We start from the raw sequence: 21210 nt of genomic DNA, 5'->3' as shown, positions 1-21210 counted from the left end.
TAAAATAATCACACCGTGACACCTCTGCTTTTCTAAATAGAGGGACAGTAACTGCGTGTGTATATGTAAGCGTGTAAAACCTGCAGATTGTCAGATTAGCAGTATTTTATCTCTACCTGCTATTCTGCAATTCCTCTCACGTAAGCAATAACGTGGCGCACAGCCTGATGTGATAAAAGGCACATACCTTTGAAGTTGCGTGACGAACTCTGTATTCCCCGTCCACACGTAAACGCAAAAAAGGAGTTTTAAAAAATCTCAGTTTTCGGTGATTTGAAACGCCGTTTACGTGTGGACAAAACAGCTGCGTTTTCAGAAATACCGGTGTAGGTGTGGACGTAGCGTAAAAGAGTTAGTAGTTTATTTTATTACTACCTGTCATTTATTGCAGATTACTTGTATTTGCTTAATTGTTCACTAAATGTTTGAGGTGTGAAATAAACAGCAAACGAGCAAAATATGGGTGGGTGTGGTTGGAGGATGTGTTTGTGCATGTGCGCACGTACATGCGTGAACATTTTTCCTGTAAAACAAAGGGGGGCCTAGCAAAAAAGGTTTGGGAACCACTGTCATAGAATGAGATGTAAGTTCATCTAAGTTCAAAGAGAAATTCTCTGTGATTTTAGCAGAAAGTGTTTTTTTTTTTTTTGTTGTTTTTTCCCTGACTGGTAAATTATGTAAATGTAGTGATTATTATGCATTCCACAGTCACACATTGCTGCAATGATTGAAGACTCGGTCACGATTTCCCCGAAATACTGTGCCAAGTACGCACATTCTGCAACATCTGCTGTTGGTTAGAAGAGCAAACAAAACAGTCCATCTGCAGTTAAAAAAAAATCCTGTTTCACATGTTTTCTTTTCATGTATTGCTTACATTATTTTCACTACTACTTGGCTAAAGTAGCACCACCGCTAAAGAATACCTGCTGCTGTCACAAAACAGCTGTACTTGATGCTCTGAGAGTGAGAAGAGACCATTTACTTAATACCATACACAACAGACAATATTATATATAATTAATAAAATACTTTTTACTGAAATTATTAAATTAAATATCAAATTAAAAAAAAATAGAATGTCATTGTTTGTTGTTAAAATAACTACCCACTAAAGCCAGTTAAGTAACATTTAGCTTATTATTAGGGATGTTTACTATAAAGTGCCACCAAGTTTCATCAAGGTTTATAATATGTTTAAAAAAGTCTATCAGAAGGCAGCACAACAAGTGTAACAAATGAGACGGAACTTGAGCCAAGCTACAAGTAATGACTCCCAAATACAGCTATCTATCACTTTAGTGATGAGGCAAAGGGCAGATAAGAGGGAAAAGTGAAACAACAGGCAAATATAAGAAAGACGTACACAAGAAAGAAGCAGTCAGCATCGTTTCACTTGTCCTTTGCATTGGAATCTCATCATCTCTCAGTGATGATGGCGGTCATTACTGTGATAATGCTGGTGATATATTCCATTTGATGCTTTGATAAATGTTAATGCACTCGTGTGAGAATATTCCTATCTCTTCTTTATCGTTCCTGTCATGCATTGTGGATTAAAAGACATTCGCTCATCTCCAGCCTAATTGGCTAACTGGCAAACAAACAAACAAACAAAGTGAAACAAACAAATCCATAATCTGCACATATTGAATCCAGATAATATACATTATTTATGTGATGCGATGCTATGACTCATAATTGTTAAATATATTTATATAAATTTGAACCTTGAAAACCTTCATGACTATGTACACACATGCTGTAGAACAGGGGTGGGCAACTTTTCTGATAGCGAGTGCCATTTAAAATTTCCTCAGAGTTCAGTGTGCCATATGATTGCATTACCAATAAATTTAATAACGCTCTATATTAACAGTTACACACTATATAGAACCACTTTATAGAATTATATTTGTCCGCAGATGGTGGCAGCTATCAGCGAATAGTTATCAGCTATTTTGAAACAAAAAAAGACACTTTTTATCCATAACAGCAAATGAACTGTACAACAGCAAATACAAATGCTATTTATGGTCTCCTCACAACAATGATAAGTAAAATAAACTGGGCCAATATGGTATGTCTGTTAATACAGATACACACATGTTAATATGATCTCTGGTCTCCCACTCAGAGACACAGGTCTCCGAGTGTCCAGCATTCAGACGGCTACCCGAGGACACTCATGTGAGAGAAAATCTGCTCACACAGATATGTAGAGCCAAATACTGTCAATAAGGCCTCTGCAATGTTCTGAAGACAGTTAAAGTTGTCAGGTAGTGATGTCCAGCAGGTGAAAATGCAAGCTGCATGAACATGCACAGCTGTGGATTCCAGCTGCTTCGATGTTATGTGTATGATTTTTATACATTTTACATCAGATAAAAACCTTTGGTTGTAAGCTTCAGATACCGTAATTGTCGGGCTATAAGCCGCTACTTTTTGCACAAGCTTTGAACCCTGCGGCTTTTAGTCAGGTGCGGCTTTTCTATGGATTGTCCATGATTTTTGTCATATCGTAAGACGATTTGTTTTGTTTGTTCCGCTGTTGTACGGCACTACGTTGCCTGGCGGAAGGGCATGTGATCAGACACACAGTATCTGGGTTCAAGAGTGGTATGTTGGTCACGTGTCCATCCGCCAGGCAACATAGTGCTGTACAAGTAGCGCGAAAAACAAACTTCAAATTAACGCTACGCGTTCAGCTGGAGGCGTGGATGACGAGCGGCAATAAACTTGCGAAAAGCAAGTTATGCTCAACTCCACCGGTGGAATCTGACAGCGTGGAAAAGTGTGAAAACATCCACGATCACCAACGGATTTCGAAGGGCTGGACTGCTGCATGATGGAGAGGAGGACACCGCCACGGCCCTTCTGAGGGTGTTCGACTCTGACAACGAGGATTTCTTTGGTTTTGAAAGTGACAACGAAGGAGAGAAGCTGAGAGTGGATGACGAAGCCATCCTGAGCCTGTTTGTATCCGACACTGGAGAAGAGGACTTTGGTGGTTTTAGTGCGCAGGAAGATGGTGGTGAATGACTGACTTTTCTTCTTGTTGAAGCCGTGTCACTGCACCTGAGCCTAAAAGGTAGTCCGAATCTATTTTTCTGGTGTGCTGTAGGTTATTGTTATGTACTACATTTGTTACTCGTTTATGAAGCACAGTACATGTGTCCTACTTGTAATTACCGCTACTTGTACATATACCTAAAAAGTTATGCAAATATGTACCCATAACTTGTTTTTCAAAATATTAATAAAAGGGATGTGTCTCCAAACAGCCATCTCTTTCCTGACAATTCCCTTTGTGCATATTCTCTTACATATGATAAGTCATCATTGAAACACCTGCGGCTTTTGGTCAGGTGCGGCTAATGTATGTACAAAACAGGATTTTCCCCTGATTTTAGCTTGTGCGGCTAATATTTAGGTGCGCTTTGTAGTCCGGGAAATACGGTAATTATTTATTAAAAGCGAGATATTTTAAATGAGAATAAGAAAGTATTTCTTTGTGTCCCCCTTTCCCTGTTAATGCCCTACCTGCCCCCTTGGCAAAACTTTGCTAGATCCGCCCCTGCACAGTTACCAGCTGTCAGCTACATTAAAAAAAAGGATCCTGGTGTTATTTGTCTCTCAGAAACAGTTCATAACTTCCCTTCAACTCATTCATGTCACCTAAAAGGTAAACCTGTTTCTCCATCACCTGTTCAGCTCTGATGATTCAGTAAGGACATCTGCTGGTAGGGTTGCCAACCGTCCCTTAAAATACGGAATCGTCCCGTATTTCGAAACAAAAGTACACGTCCCGTATTGAGCTAATAAGGGACGCACTTTGTCCCGTAATACAGTGAGAATCAAAAGTAGTCTATAAATGTTTATGGAATTAACACTTTGTTTGAAAACATAATTCCCAGCCCCTCTCCTGCTTTTTGACCAATGAGCTGACAGCACACTTATGACAATTCGAGTATGACAATTCAGATTACCGCTCATCTCATTGGTCGAGGAAAGGTCGCTTGCGGAGAAAATACCGGAAGACAACAGATGACCACAACAAGAAGCATGGCCAACAGGGAAACAAACGCCGACACTGCGGTGCAAGTCTCGGACGACAGTACACCTAAAGCTGGGCAGACACTGTGCGATTTTTTTCAGTCACGTTATTCAGCTCCTGCTCAAACTGCACGATTGACTCGCAGGGGTTAGAAGTTCGTAGGTCACGATGTACTCTCACACTATACCGCCCGATGCTCTGATGCGACCTGAGTGCTCACACTGTGCCTCCATAAAATGAAGGTTATAACAGATAATCTGTCGCTCGCTCTCTCTGTCTTTCACTCACACAGACACACCACCACCATCAACTTTGCTAAATTGCTAATGAAAAACATTGATCAGGCAGCTGTGATTGAGCAGCAATGTAAATCCAACTATTTTCACGGTTGTTGTGGTCGTGATCATTTTGTGATGCCACATCGAAAAGGCTCGGATGAGCTTTCCAAAGTTCTACAAGTTGTGCCTCCATCGCTTGTGTCCAGATCACACGCTGCACTGCCGTGCTGCTCCGTCTTTTTCACTGACGTTTACGTGTTTGCGCGTGAGCAGTGTGAGCGCCTGTGGTGACACCTTCACGAGCGATTGATGATCGGGAGCTGGTCGTGAGGTGTTAATCACTTCTCTTTACCCCACGTATACTACACGACGCACGATGAAGGCCAAAATCGGTCCGATCACTCAAAAATCGGCTCAAAATGGGCCAAAAATCGCACAGTGTAAGCCCAGCATTAGAGCAGCAATGTTTGTTCCCCTCAGAGAAAGGGAAGAATGGGAAAAGGAAAACACCTGGCTGGAAAAAGTTAATATGGGCATGTGCAGTGAATATCAGCGCTATGTGGCCAGAAGTGTGATAATATAATTTATTTTGTGTAATAAACAACTGCAAGGATAGATGATTACAACAAATTGATGACTAATACATAAAAGTAATACATAGGTGAATAATGATGATGAGTTATGATGCGTAATCATGGGAACAAGCGGGTTTACAAACAGGAGCAGCTGATTAGAAAAGCTGAAATAATACCTCAACTGAAGCCAATTGTACTAAATGCACTAAATGTGCACTGTTACAAGAATATTTTTCTTTCTATTGTTTTCTATTATTTTAAGTTAAGCAGGACAGAGTTCTTTTAAAGAAAGATTTACTTATATTCTCAAAAGTTAAGCATGACAGGCTTCTGTTTAAGAAGGAGACCTGTTTTACTGTGTTAATGTTGTCATTTTGAGCTAAAAATAAATGGCTAAATGATCATTTGTTTCACATGTGTTCATATCACAAAGAATACAATAAGCATCTACTTAAATCAACTTCAAGTCAAATGGTTAAAAAAAATAATTTCACACACAAAAAAAAGAGCTAGAAAATTCACCAAACTGGGAAGGGTGAAGACAACTGGGTCACCCGGCCCTGGCCACGAGGTGTCCCTTATTTATTTTTCAGGGAGTTGGCAACCCTATCTGCTGGTTTCATCTTCATGTTTCCCTCTCACCACATATCCAAACCGAAATCATGACCAGCAGCTTAACAGCTGTGGTTCCAGCAAACCTCAGCTGATACTAGAAATTAATATTAAATAAATTCTAACAACAGCTGATCATGCTTAAACGTGCTGCTATTGTTTAGTGGGACATCCGCTGGTTTCCTCTTTCTGGCGCAAAGTGGGCGATAAACAAACAAGAGATGAAAAGCCAATCAGCTGATCATTGATCAGTATCATGATTAAAGTAGCAACAGGAGAGGGAGGGGGGAAGAATGAGAGAAGAAGAGGCAGCTGTGCAGCGTAAAGACACAGAATAACTCCACCTTTGTGTCTGTTACGTCCCCACTTAAAAGCTAGGCGATGAGGGTGGGGGACAGTAACAGTTAGATCCAGGTGGAATGAAAAGAACGCCAGGCAGAGGTATTTAATATAAAATAGATCTTTATTGTAGGCAAACACCTCAATAATCATATAAATGGCAACAACAAAAGGAGACAGCACCGCTGCTTTAATGAGAAATCAGGGAGGTCAATCCAAAGTGGTAATGACCACTTCAACAAAGAAAGCAACAATAAGGCTTCAACAGAAAGAGACAGCAACGCTGCTAGCAAACAATATCCAGGCAGGCCACACAAACTAATGAAGGCTGCCGTCACTCATGGGCAATCACTGCTCAGTTAAGCACTACTCACAAAGAGCCACACACCAGAAGGCTGGTCACACGCAGCAGGCTGTTCCACACCTAGGCTAGTAGCACACTCTGACCAGCACAGAGGAAATCCACCAGAAACCTCTCCCTTCTCCTCCACACTGCCCTTCTCCAGCTTATATCACCCCTGAGGGTAATTGGTTGTAACGAGAGCAGATGAGCAGCAGGTGTGACCTAAAGGAGAAGGCAGGGGCAGAGAGAGACAAGGGGAGGGGCCAGAACGGAGGAGGAGAGGGAGAAGACAACACCACGCCCACACACTCCCACAGCCTCCCAGGATGTAACAGTGTCTTTTTCATTCTAGCTGAAGTCCGGGACAAACTGCGTCCCCTCTCAGCTCAACACGAAACGCGTAATATTTTCTCTGAATGCGGGACGATTCCGTCTTTTTACAGGACGGCTGGCAACTCTACTAACTAACCTTATGAATTAAATAAAGTTCAACATCAGTAACATCAAAGCACCCACCCAGCTGTATAAAAACTCTGTCATGCTAGCTAGTACGCAGTACAAGTTATTGTAACTGACTGTAAAAAGTCAGCACAACGAAAATAAAATCCACCTAAACTTGGTTTATATCTGACCCAGATAGACTGCAGGTCATAACTTCTTACCTGAAGTTCAGTTCACCTGACACTCGGACCGGCGGCTGCCTCGGGTCTCTCCTCGTCCTGCATCCGATCTCCCTCATCCACCTGCTGGCCTCCACCACTTGTTAATATTACTGAATCTGTGGAAGCTCCGCGATGCCACCACCAAACAACTGAGTTATTTTTACACACCGGCCAGCATCTGGCCAATCCACCACCTTTCACTGTTTATACCGTTACAAAAATAAATAAATAAATAATTAATCGTGCCACCGAGCAAATGCCCGGTATGCCCGATGGCCAGTCCAGCTATGGCCGTGCCATCAGTTAACCCTTCGCATACCAACTGTGGCACACGTGCCTAGGGTTGCCGACCCCTGCTGTAGAATCATCTATAAAAAAAACTTCCTTCAGTGTTTTCGGTGTGTACTTCAAGAGAAATGATTTCCTTTCCAGATCATATTCAGCAACATTTCTCACAGAAACTCGGCTCTCTGTCGGACTCTCTCGAAGTACTGCACTTATTCTTTTCTTATCAGCCAGACAATAGGTCCAGCGGGAATAAATGTGAATGATTGAAGAAAGGCAAATAAAAGATAAGGGACCTGTGGAAATTGATTTGTGAAACAGCTGCACATCCAGACATTAGATGGTCTCTCAAATAAGTGGTGTTGTGACCTGATAAAGATATGAATAGACAGATTTTTTGGGTGAAAAGAGAGGTAAGGATAAATAAAAGAATAGATAGATAGATAGATAGATAGATAGATAGATAGATAGATAGATAGATAGATAGATAGATAGATAGAATATAACTGCTAAGAATACAAACTGTTCTTTGCAGTTTGTCACACAATGTGTCTGCTAGCTACAGGCAGTGTTGGGGATATACATACAAAATACAAGGCATGAAAGATATTCTGATTGTAATTTACATAATTAAATAGTTTGGATTAATCGCTATACTCTAGTCCTCTTGTGTCCTGTGAAAGCTAGAGCACGGACACACCTCTAAAAAACTATAACCCATGCTTAATAACATCTAAGGAGATATCCTTAGAAGGATGTGAACATGATTTATTGATATACAGAGTTCAATTAAGGCAGGGGTGTCAAACTCAAATACACAGTGGGCCAAAATTCAAAACTGGAACAAAGTCGCAGGCTAACGTTAATATTTATTGAAATATATTTATTCCTCCAGATATAAGAATGAATCTTTTCTTATGGACTCAAACACGTTTTGCTGAAAAACTGAATATGGAACAAGCAAAGCTTAATACTAAACAATAAATATATTAGCTGTATAATACCAGTAGGCCAGCTCTGATAGTAATTTGGTATGGCTTCGTGGGCCAAATGTAAGTAGGCTGCGGGCCAAAGTTGGCCCGCGGGCCAGAGTTTGACACCTATGAATTAAGGTATTTGCAGATTAGACTTCGATGGCCCATCACCACAAAATGGAATCCCAGCGGTGAGTCTAGACACTGGTTGTGGAGATGAAGGTGGAGGTTTGGATGGATCCTGAGTAACATGGAAGAGGCACAGATGAGGAGGAGGTGGGTCGCTCAAAGGAATCTGCAAGGGGGAATATCAGATGATCAGTGAGAGTTAAATTACGTGACGTGAAGGCTGCATTGAAATGAGGAGAAGTGAAGATTTTACTCCCTATAAGTTGCAAATATTTGGTTGTTGATCGGTTGGTTGGATTTTGTGAAAGAATGTCACACATATTTAAGGTTTCCTCGTAATCACAATTGTTTCATGCTCATGAACTTTTCATAGTTACATTTTTTCATAGTCGGTATTAAGTGGCAGCTGAAGTTAGTATTTTATACACTATTTTTAAAAATGTGTTATTAATAATGACAGGAAGAAATCAAATGTCAGACATTAATGCTTTTGTCTTTCATTGCTGATTTCAAAGGAAAATTCGTAAATCAGGACATTAACTTTGGCTATGTACATTTAAATCTCTGAGGACAATACAATAGCACTGATCCAGACAGCCTGTGCTCCCACGTCTGTCTGACTGCTGGGTTATTTTGGTATATCTGTCCTCCTACAGTGTCAGAATCCTCATACTGCTTTGTTAGTATGTAGCCTTGTCAGTCACACATCAGAGTGAATGAAGTACGTGGCTTGTGGGCTGTTGAAAAAGGTCCTAAATGCTTATTCCACACTGCAGGTAGAGCTCTGACTTGTCTTTTCAGAATGTTCATTTTTGTTGTAATTAAAAGAGAAACACAGGAACATTGTTACTTTTTTTTTTTTTTTAGGTGTATAATAATGTTCAGTTGCCCACATTCACATTGACTAACTATACTTGACACAGATGTAGTGTGGTGAAGCATGTTGAAGGCTAGCATAACATCTTAACCAGTTTTATAATCACTTTGTAAGCTGCCTTGTTTGTATCATTTGTGTATCTGTACAACAACTGAGCTATGTTTATTTATTTATTTATTTTTTTAAAAAAAGCTGATTTGCTCCCAGAGTCAAAGAAAAAATGAAGATTCAAAAAATGAAAAGTCAAGATAGAATTTGTTTTGACGTGTCAGCAGATAGTAAGACTGAATTTATTTTATTGCAGGAAATATTACTCTTTCTGGGTCACAAAATAAACTTTTAAGATATTTTCATGCGAGAATGGTGCTGTGTAAACTTCAAATATCTGCTCGATTCATCAAGACATCACATATTTCCATAAGTGCTCTAACGTTTTCGGAGATGCCTGTTAACCACCAGCTGACCAGGTGGTCACTCGGGTTAAACATAATATATCAGGCTCAACTGACAAAAAAACGGCCGACTGCACCACCAGGTATTATAGGAAAAACCATAAAGCCTTTGAACTAAAACAAACGCTGTTGTGACAGTGATGTACACTGTCTTGTTGGTAAATATGTATGATTTGTATCAACTTCATGTTTCCAAACCAATATCATGAGCGGCAGCTTTTACAGCTGTGGCTCCAGCAAACATCAGCTGATACTAGAAATTAATTTTAAATAAATTCTAACAACAGCTTATCAAGGTTGAACGTGCTGCTGTTGTTGTTTAGCGCAACATCCGCTGGTTTCCTGTTTCTGGCGCAAAGTGGGAGATGAACAAACAAGAGAGACGATCAGCTGATCATTGATCGTTTCATGATTGAAGTAGCAACAGGAGAGGGAGGGAGAGAGAATGAGGGGAGAAGAGGCAGCTGTGCAACGTAAAGACAGAATAACTCCAGCTTTGTCTTTTTCTCATTCTAGCTAAAGTACGGGACTAATCGCGTTCCTTTTCCTCTCAATACGGATGTATTGTAATTGGTCCAGCCCAAAGTTGATCATGACCAATTAGCTAATCCACCACCTTTCATTGTTTATACACCATATCACTTGTAGGAAGGGCTGACACTCATACAACACATAGTAGTCATGTAGATGAGTTATGCCTGGGATTAGCATACCCTAGATTTTTGCAAACTGAAACTGCATGTCTATGAACAAACAGTTTTCTATTTATTTTATCAGTTGACAGTGTGTCATTATACAATTTAAAATCTGTGTTATTCCCAATGCTGTCTAGTTAGGCAATTTAATTACATACTCAGTCTGACCTTAAAAGTTACAATTCTAAGAAAAACTTTCACGTTTTCCTCCACATAATTACACTCACATTCTAAAATGTGTCTCTGCAGGTAATTAATCATGTCTGCTGAAACCAGAAAATTGACAATAATTAAGCACTAGTAACCAAATTGTATGTTGACTCTGTTATTACTCATTTACTGATAGTAGTTGCATTGAATGACAAAATGGCAACACATAGAAGGGAAGGTGGTGCACAGGAGAACTGAGACAAAGGTGCAGTGAAATTATTTCATATTTTATTTTCTAAAGAATGTGAAATATTAATAATGTAAAAAGACATTACAACTTTTCCTACACATATACTGCCACTTATAGGAAAGTGCGATAAAATAATTGGAAATATAATTTTTAATACAATTTTTGGATCATGTGTACACATATTTTTGTGTTAATGTGACAAAAAGTAGTTTGTGGTTATTTCTTTCTTTCCTTTTGCTAAAGAGCTTAGACCTCATATAAATTTCGCTACTTTCCAATCCTATTCAAAACAAGCTTGTTATTTGAAGCTTAAGGGGAGTTATTATTTCATGTCACTGTGCACCTTCCAGACATCACACCAATTTAAGACCAAAATGAGGGAATGGTAGGACATAAAAGACAGAAAAGATATAATTTATTCATCATTTACAGCTTTATATTTAACGGCATTTTTGGTTCAGATGTCCATAAATTGTGGCTATGGTACTTCATCACCTAACTAGCAGTATAGAAGAAGAACAAGCCAAAAGGGAATAATGTTTCTTTCAAGTAGATAATTTGAAACAACTCAGCAAATATCAGCAAACACACAAACTGTTCTTTACAGTTTGTCACACAATGTGTCTGCTAGCTACAGGTAAGGTACAGAAAACAAAGTGAGATAACTTTACTCAGAGATGGAGAAATATGTAAGAAAGGCAGGACAGTAGAGGAAGAATAGGGGATACTCTTAAAGGCAAGGACCACACAGTGATATTTCATAAATTTGAAATTTAAATCTTACATGTGCCAATTCATCTTAAAGGTCCAAATATGATGTCAAGTTATGTTTTCTTTTCGATTTTGCCGATTCGATATGTCCTGCAAAACAAACTACAGGATACAAACTTTGTGTCACGGCTAGCGATGCAAGCCGTGTGGAGTGAGACGAGCACCCAAAAATGCAGGCACTGACTTAAATGAGAAGAGCGAGCTTTATTGACACGGGGTGAAAATACAAAACGACACGGAGGTGGCAAGGACAGGAACTAAGAAATAACCTAACTGGGAAGAACTAACTAAACAAACCTGAAACCATGACTCGCAGGGGTGAGATGCAGGATAATGCCTGGGTGAGACACAGAATGACACAGGGAGATAACACAGACGGACCAGTGACGAGCACAAGAGAAGACACAGGGAAATGAGGAAACTGCACACAGGAGGGAGACACGGCTGAACCTAATTGACGAGACAGGGAGGACGCAACCTAAATACACTGACACAGACCTTTCCAATAAGACAGGCAACTCAACACACATGCAAAGACACAGACGCAGAGACAGGGGCTTTACACAGAGACCTGACTAAACTGGAACACAGAGAACACACAGGCAGGAATGACTAGACACAGAAACAGAGGGAGCACAGAGTAACATGAGGGGCAAGGGCACCAAAACCTACGATGTGGAAATACAAAACCAAAACACAGACAGCATTTATGCAGCAAATAAATAATAAACAACTCAACACACTGGGTCACAGACCCAGGACCGTGACACTTTGTCTCATTCAAAAAGTATATGAAAATAGTCATCGGGTTAGTGTTAAAGTGAGCAGCAGACACAAAAGGGATTTCCTGCTTTCATTTTCTTTTTTAGATGTGGAGGCAAAGTCACCCAGTTACAAAGCAATGGCAAATTGTTTTCCCTGGCTTGCCTTCTATGTACATGAGTTAGTACAAATTTGTAATCTTAGCACATTCATTAGAATTTAAGTTTGTTTAAAAGTGTGTTTTAATATTATCAGTAGTTTTCACTCTTTTTTTAACACAAGTATCTTTACTTATAATGAAGTGAAGATTGTTTGTACTTTTCCAAATCTGTCTGTTGTTATCGTTTAGCACAGAATGGAAAACACAGGGCAATCAAGAATTCTTTCTTTTGCTTCAGAAGCACGTTAAACTGTAGCAGATGCAGGCACCACATCTGTCATCGTTGCACAATCCAATTACAAGTGAGAGTATAATTTATCATGTTTTCTTTTGCTAACTAAGGACACTTTGAATGCAGCAAAATTTCTGTGACAAATAAAGTATAGAATGCCAGAAGGGTTAGAAGAAATAATGAAGCTCAAGGGTGTTTTGTATCACAACGAGGAAGCAATTTAGCTCCAAAGTCACCCTGACTAACCAGGAAAGGTGTTAATCCTCTGGGGTGTCTTTTGTACTTGGAAAATTGAATCTTTTAATTGTCACACTGACTCTTTCAAAGCATTGTTATAGGAATCCAGAAGCTTACAGTATAACAGATTAATAACAATAATAATTTATTTTTTGTTCGCTACTACAATCTGGACCAGATGAAGGATGGAGGACTAATAGTTGCACCAGAACAGTGATATAAAATAATCAAGGTGAGAGAAAATTTGAAAGCATATATATATATCTATATATATATAGATATATATATATATATAGATATATATATATGTGTGTGTGTGTGTATATGTATATACATATGTATATGTACATATATATACATATGTATATGTGTATATATATGTACATATACATATGTATATACATATATATATATATATATATATATATATATATATACACACACACACACACGGTCCCTTCTTGGGGTCCTTGGGGATCAGGACCGTCCGACCTTCGGTTAGCCATTCCGGGTGTCTCTCGTTAACTAGCAGCTGGTTCATTTGTGCTGCCAGACGCTCGTGGAGTGCAGTCAGCTTCTTCAGCCAGTAGGTGTGAACCATGCATCACTATGAATAACTAAGGCACACAGCAAGTGCCTTAGTTATTTTGGACACTTATAAACGACAGCATCAGGGCAAGTGCACTGAGAATGTTTGTCCATAAATGAAATGAAAAATGTTTTTAATGTGGTTTTTTTTATGTTTGAAAGGTTAAAATCTGACCTTTAATCAGTCTTTAGTATGGCTAGAAGAGCACAGAGCACTGACTTGTCTCTGTGAGCTTCAGCTGACATTAAGTGAAACCAAATAGCAACCCCTCTGGGGTTTGAGATGGAAAAGGTCCACTATTGGTAATCAACGTCATAATAAATATGTGCAACAGTGCAAGTCAGAACTTTGCTTAAATTCAGATAACACATTTATTGGTATAGCACATGGATGAAATTCAACTGGTGCCATAAGGATTTTAACGTGAATCTAATTAGCAAACATTTTATAGCCTATATGTTGTCCCTTTTGTGCATTTATTTCACCATGTCCCTTTAAGACAAGCACAATCCATAAAAAATACAATGTGATAACAGAATCAAGTTCAAGTTCAACTTTATTGTCACTTCAACCATATACAATTTAAAAATACACAGTGAGGCGAAACAACGTTCCTCCAGGAACCAAGGTGCTACAAGACAAGTTAGTGCAAAAAAAATAATAATATATAATATATCTAGTAATAATATTGTGCAAAAGAGCATTTACAGGTTGGTGTGTGCGATGGTTTGGTGGTGTAGGTCAGTGTGTTTGCGCTTTGTGTTGGTTAGTCAGTCCAGTCTCAATGTTTTGAGGTATTTGAGTTAAGCTGAGTGATAATGTTAGTGTATGTGTGTGTGTGCGTGTTTATCAGTCAGTCCCTTTTTGCTGAGGAGACGGATGGCTTGTGGAAAAAAGCTGTTGCACAGTCTGGATGTGCGTGCCCGAATGCTTCGGTACCTTTTTCCAGATGGCAGGAGTGTAAAGAGTGTGTGAGAGGGGTGTGTCCGATCAGCCACAATGCTGGTGGCTTTGCGAATGCAGCGTGTGGTGTAGATGTCCTCAATAGAGGGTAGAGAGACCCCGATGATCTTCTCTGCTGTTCCCACTATCCGCTGTAGGGTCTTGCGGTCTGATATGGCACAGCTCCCAAACCAGACAGTGATGCAGCCACTCAGGATGCTCTCAATAGTTCCTCTATAGAAGGTGGTCAGGATCGGTGGTGGAAGCCGGGCCTTTCTCAGTCTTCTCAGAAAGAAGAGACGCTGTTGGGCTTTCTTGTGCAGGGAGCTGGTGTTGAGGGACCAGCCGAGGTCCTTCTCCAGGTGTACACCCAGGAATTTGGTGCTGTCAACGATCTCCACAGAGGAGCCGTTGATGCTCAGCGGTGAGTGGTCGCCTCGTGTCCTCCTAAAGTCAACAACCATCTCTTTTGTCTTGTCAACATTCAGAGACAGGTTGTTGTCCTTACACCAGTCCGTTAGTCTCTGCACTTCCTCTCTGTACGCTGACTCGTCGTTCTTGCTAATGAGACCCACCATGGTCGTGTCATCAGCGAATTTAATGATGTGATTTGAACTGTGTGTTGCTACACAGTCATGAGTCAGCAGTGTGAACAGCAGAGGACTGAGAATTGTGAATATAGACACACTTTTCTTGTTACAAGAGACATAATTTCAAAAAATTAGTAGTTTCTAGTAATAGTAGTAGTTTACAAGTACCAATACATTTTTTTCTATTCACCAGCTATACCACTGGTGTCAAATGAGGCTTGTTATGTTATTGTTATCTGTTTCCCTGTGTTCTCCTTTCTAAAGAGTGGCAACTGTGTATTCTGGCACTTTGCCTATATGGCAGCTAAGATAAGCTGCCATCTCCTCCTTTTATACTGAATTAAATTGCAATGATAGGCACCTATAGGGGCAGGGATAGCTCAGTAGGTAAAGTGGTCACCCCATGATCGGAAGGTCGGCGGTTCGAATCCACTTAACGGCTACCCTGAGGTACCCCTGAGCAAGGTACCGTCCCTACACACTGCTCCCCGGGCGCCTGCTTAGTGGGCTGCCCACTGCTTCACTGAGTGAATGGGTCAAATGCAGAGAAAAACAAGTAATTTCCCCATGGGGATCAATAAAGTATCCATTATTATTATTATTACTAAAGTTATCGGAACCTTCTGAAACGGCACAAAAGATGAAAGGTCCAGTTAATTGTTTGACCACACAGAGACAAGTTGGTTGATCTGTGTAGTACTATTTATGTTTTCTACTGTTAAAGCTTCTTGTTTTTCTTTCCCATAAAGTTGTACTACCTAGAAAACTAAACTTTTTTTGTATCATTTTGAAGTTACTGCAGAACTGCTCTTACTGGGCAACTTTAGGTGGAAGAGAAAACTGTGAATAGCAAGAAAACACCAGCGGTTGATATGAAATACTTATTTTTTTAAATTCTTTTTTATATAAATTCCTCAAAGAAAGATGCAATACAAAAGTTAGACTTTATAATTCTAATAATACAGTTGCTTTCTGTGGCCTGTCAGCAGTAAATCTCTTTGCATAGAAAAACACAAAGAAACATCAATAGTGGGCCACAAAAAGACAAAAAAAATCACAAAAAGAAACCTCATTAGTACATCAGGAATAACATTCAGGCATTTTAGCTATTACTACTGTCTTTTCATATTTCAGAAATTGGGTGATACATGAAGAGACAATAGACAGAGGAAGTGTACACAAAGTTAGAAAAAGTCAGGGACGAACATGAACGCCAATCACCTTCACATGCTTATATTTTAGTGGTTGTTGAAAATTAAATTATCAGCTCAGAGGTAAAGCTCAGGAACAACAGTCAATCTTCTGTCAGTCAACCTGTGGGTGAGATACTGAGCAGTTTATTCAGTCACTACAAGCTGCGCAGTGCTCAAAAGGCCTTATCTTCAGCCTCACTGATATGAGCCGAGCTTTAACAGAGCGAAAAGAAATCCAGCCCATTGATTCTGCAGCTTTTTCACTGAGCCTCCTGCCAGAAAATAAATAGAAATATCTTACAATGGAATAGCAATAGAAGTATATCACTTTTCACCACTGATTTATTATTTTTTCATTTATTTGATGTGAAACCCTCTCTTATCCTGTTGTCTTCACATTTGGAGAATAACATAAAGGAAGCAGATGGAGGAAAGCCAAATGAGAATTTTCTCATCCCAACACAATGCATCATAATAGAGTGTTTTAGATTTTGAACACAGCTCATGTTTTTAAGCTCATATATTGGGTTTTACAATGTAAAAAGAATGTAAAGGATTCTACTTATCTCGTTGTCTCTCAGGTAAACTACAAGTTAGACTATTCTCTACTCGACAGCCACTGTTCCTCTAACAAAGGCTAAATAAAAGTGTAAATTCTTCATGTCAGAATTGTAGTAGAATCTGTGATGTTATATTTTGGGTGTCTAATATATTTTTCTTAGTTTTCATGCATTTAGACTTTCAGGAGTTCACATTTTCTCACAGGGATTTAAATACACAAATAATCTGTTAATTATTACTCTTATTATCCATCCTACTATCATAGGTTTTGACATATCAGACATCAGACTGAACTGTGCATTGTTTAGCATATCAGCAGCACATCAGGGGGCAAAGGGAGTGTAACAGCTTCTCGATTGAGTTCTACAGATCATATATTTCCATGAAGAACAAAATACATAATTATGCTGACATCTTTCTAAATATTTCTCTTGTTGCTTTCTAAATTCCTTCTGAAAGCTCCTCTGTCTCAGCTACAGTCAGGGAAAAAATTATTTGAATACCTGCATTTTCATGAAGGAATAATTATTTCCTTCGTGAAAATGCAAATTTATTTATTTATTGTTTGAAATGCATTTTTCTGGATTTTTGGGTTTTTCTTCTGTCACTGTTCAAATAAACCTACCACTGAAATTATAGACTGATCATTTCTTTGTTAGTGGGCAAACTTACAAAATCAGCAGGGGTTCGAATAATTTTTGAACCCCTGACTGTAAATTGAACAATCAGTGTGTATTTTAATGTAAACAAAAAAACATTGTTTAACGTTCCTCTGCTCAAGGCAAATAAATGCTTATCTGCTACACTCTTGAGAAACTGTTTCTGTTTATGTGCAGAAGTTATTTGCAGATATTTTATATTTTATTTGTTTGTGACTAGCAAAGGTTTCTGTCCTAATCACTTCTACTACTTTCACATTTAATGAGAACTTCAGAAATAATCTTTGATTATGCAAGGGAAAAGCAAGACAAATGCAGACACTGGAAATAGAGAAAAGGCTGGAACTTCACTTGGTCTGCCTTAAGGTAAAACAAAACCCTCTTTTTCTTTCCTTCCCGACTCTGTTTATAAAGCATCAGGGGTAATTTCTGAAATACATCTTTGTGTCAGGCACCAGTAGTTTACATTTTAAAAAGTATAAAAAAGTAATCTAGACAAGCTGTGTTAAAGTGGAATTGGTGTTTTAGTGCAAGCATGTCATCATTCTAGTCTGAGTCTAAATAGATGTGAATTCATGAAGATCGCTGAATTCATTTAGTGAGCAGCTGATATCTGCCTCAGTCAGTTTGGAGTTGATCTGTTTTGATCAGTGTGCCACTGCTTTTATAAAAACTTAAATTTCAATATTTTTTATAGTTATATTTATATTTCCATATCTTCGTATGGTATGGTATGCAAATCTAGTATGCCACAAACATTTCAAACTTTGCTGATTACTTCTGCTGACAAAAGTTGATATATTTATTTTGGATTCAAGAATATGGCATGAGGAATGAGGGTGGAGACCATATAGCTGAGAATTCAAAGGATTAACAACTGAGAATACTGTCAGGCGATACAAGACGTACTTTGATGACCTCTTCAATCTCACACACCTCTGTGGAGGGAACAGAACTTAGGGAAGACAGGGACAGCTTGCCTATCACGATGACTTAGATCACTGAGATAGTTCAAAAGCTCTTCAGTGACTGGCCTTGGTCGGATCAAGTTTCTTAAGATTCTGGATAGTGTGGAGCTGTCCTGGTTGACATGCTTCCACAGAACGTCATGACATTGCCTTTGGATTGGATTCAGTTTCGTGGCATCGCACTCCTCAGCCTTCCTGGGAAGTTATGTCTAGGGATACCAGAGAAGAGAATGTGTCTGTCAGGTGAACCTCAGAGTTAGTTTTTTTGTCCTGGTCATAAAAAAACGTGTTTATTCTCACAAGGATATTTGAGGGTACATGAAAATTTGACCAGCGAGTCAGCCGCTTCGTCATGGTGTGGTGGGATTGGATCACATCATTTTAGGGACAGAGTTTCTTGGTGCAGCTAAAGGATGAAGAATGTTGTGTTTGGTGATCCCAGGATTATGTACCTGATTTCTGCAGAAGTGTTCCTATAGGGTGTTATTCAGAAATGAAAAGGAATATGAACACTGTACCAACTGGTCGATGTACAGTATGAAAGCAAAGCTCTTGATTTACTGGTTGCTCTATGCTCCCATTCTTACCTATGACCAAGGGTTTGCTGAACACTAAAGTATGTTAAACGATTTGAATGCATTCTATTGCTTCACTAGTTGACGTGTTTCCCGATTTGTGTCTCTTTTTTTCATGTTATTATCCTTAATGTCAGTGTAGTTTTCCACCACACTCTTATTGACTCAAAATTCTTTCCTTTTCTGGTTTATTTGTTCTCAGCTAAAGTAAAAAATATGTTTAGTCGACATCCTTCTTCAACTCTGAAACAGTTTCTTCAGGCTATTATTCTGAGGGTTAATTCCTTTTAGAACTACTTCTGACTTTATTATATATCTGACATAAATAGCTAAACTGCTTCCCCACACTCAAGGCTCTAGTTCTCATTTCATTTCCTCTGAGCTGTAGGACAGGTTAGAGTAACTGTATCAGGCAGCTTTACCATGACTCTGATTTGTCCAATAAATAAAGTAGCTGAGACTTGATTTAGGCACCTGGTACAGTTTAGCAGCATATACAGGCTTTACCTTTTGTCTTATGTCTTCTATGACCCAGTGGCGGTACCTGTATATAATGAAAATCTGAATACATTTTTTCCCCTCACAAGTAGATGCATGGGATGCTATAGACCTAATGTGGAGTAAAATGTTTTCAAAAACAAAAATGAAATGTGAAGGATTCTTTTTTAAGCTCTAATCAATTGCTGAAATAGAGAAAAGTAAAATAATACTCAGGCAATAGAATTGCGACCGGAAGTTTTGACAAGTTTTCAGATTCAAGTGAGAAATCCATCAACACAGTAACACATATCTTTAGTAGTGAAGTATGTGTAGAAGCAATAGTGGTGCGTATGAAAACAAGTAGTAGTGTCTAATGTGGGTGAGGAAATGTGTTACTGGTTTGAGAACTGCATTATGAGTAGTGAGAATGACTTGAGTTGAGTCACAAATGAGTTTGTGAGAACTCAAAACTGTAAACTCCAACTTCAGTAAACAGATCTCTAACCTGCAAGACCTTCCAAGACAATGACAGCCACCTGAGTGCAACCAAGGAGGGAAAGGAAGTCAGTCAAGCAACCAAACACTTCACACAACAACAAAGTCAGTCAAAAAGTGTAAAAACACTCAGTTTGTATTTCTATACCATACCATACCATACCAACTTTATTTCTAAAGCACTTTAACATAAAACCAGAGTTTCACAAAGTGCTGTACATGTTAATAGCATACGTAAAGAAAATTAAAATGAGATACAATAAAATAAATAGATACAATAAATTGAAACATGTTAAAACAAATTGAGTCAACCCCTCTAATCAATGCCAAAGGCTTCAGCGAATAAATATGTTTTAAGAAGACTTTTAAATTCAGAGAGAGAAGAGGCCTGCCTAACATGCAAGGGCAGATCATTCCACAACTATGGAGCAGCTACAGCAAAAGCACGATCACCTTTAAGTTTATACTTAGTTTTCGGTACCTTAAGGAGTTGCTGATTGGCGGACCTAAGGGAACGGGCAGGTGTATATGGTTGTAGTAGCTCCGAGAGGTAGGGGGGGGGGGCCAGGCCATTAAGAGATTTAAAAGCAAATAAGAGAATTTTAAAAACAATCCTAAAATGTACAGGTAGCCAGTGGAGTGAAATTAAAATAGGGGTAATGTGCTCAAACTTTTTTGTTCCAGTTAAAAGACGTGCTGCAGCATTTTGCACAACCTGCAGGCGCCTAATGGACGCATCACTAACCCCAAAATAAAGTGCGTTACAATAATCCAGCCTAGAAGTAACAAAGGCATGGATTACTGTCTGAAAATGCTGTTTCGATAAGATAGGCTTTATTTTGGCTAATTCCCTCAAATGAAAAAAGCTAGATCTTACAACAGCTCTGACCTGGCTTTCAAGTTTAAGATTTGCCTCTATTTTAACTCCCAGATTAGTGATGACTGGTTTAACATACTGTGCCAGTGAACCAAGATCTATAATAGTGGCCTCAGAAGCGCCACCAAAAACCATCACTTCTGTTTTCTGTTCATTAAAATGTAAAAAGTTCAAAGCCATCCAAGTCCTTATTTCATCAAGGCATCTGAGCAGCGGGTCTACTGAGAAGCCATTTATCTTTTTAAGTGGGAAATAAATCTGGGAGTCATCGGCGTAGCAGTGGAAAGAAATCCCATGTTTCCTGAAAATAGACCCAAGGGGTAGGAGATATAGAGAGAAAAGAAGCGGGCCTAAAACTGAACCCTGTGGAACCCCACATTGAAGAGAAGCAGTAGAGGATACAAACTCCCCTAGTTTCACAGAGAAAGTTCGCTCTGCCAA

This window comes from Diplotaxodon limnothrissa, linkage group LG14 (genome assembly GCF_057381915.1).
Source record: "Diplotaxodon limnothrissa isolate DT_005_m linkage group LG14, D_limnothrissa_male_GT1.1, whole genome shotgun sequence".
Classification (NCBI taxonomy): Eukaryota; Metazoa; Chordata; class Actinopteri; order Cichliformes; family Cichlidae; genus Diplotaxodon; species Diplotaxodon limnothrissa.
This window is presented reverse-complemented; position numbering follows the sequence as displayed.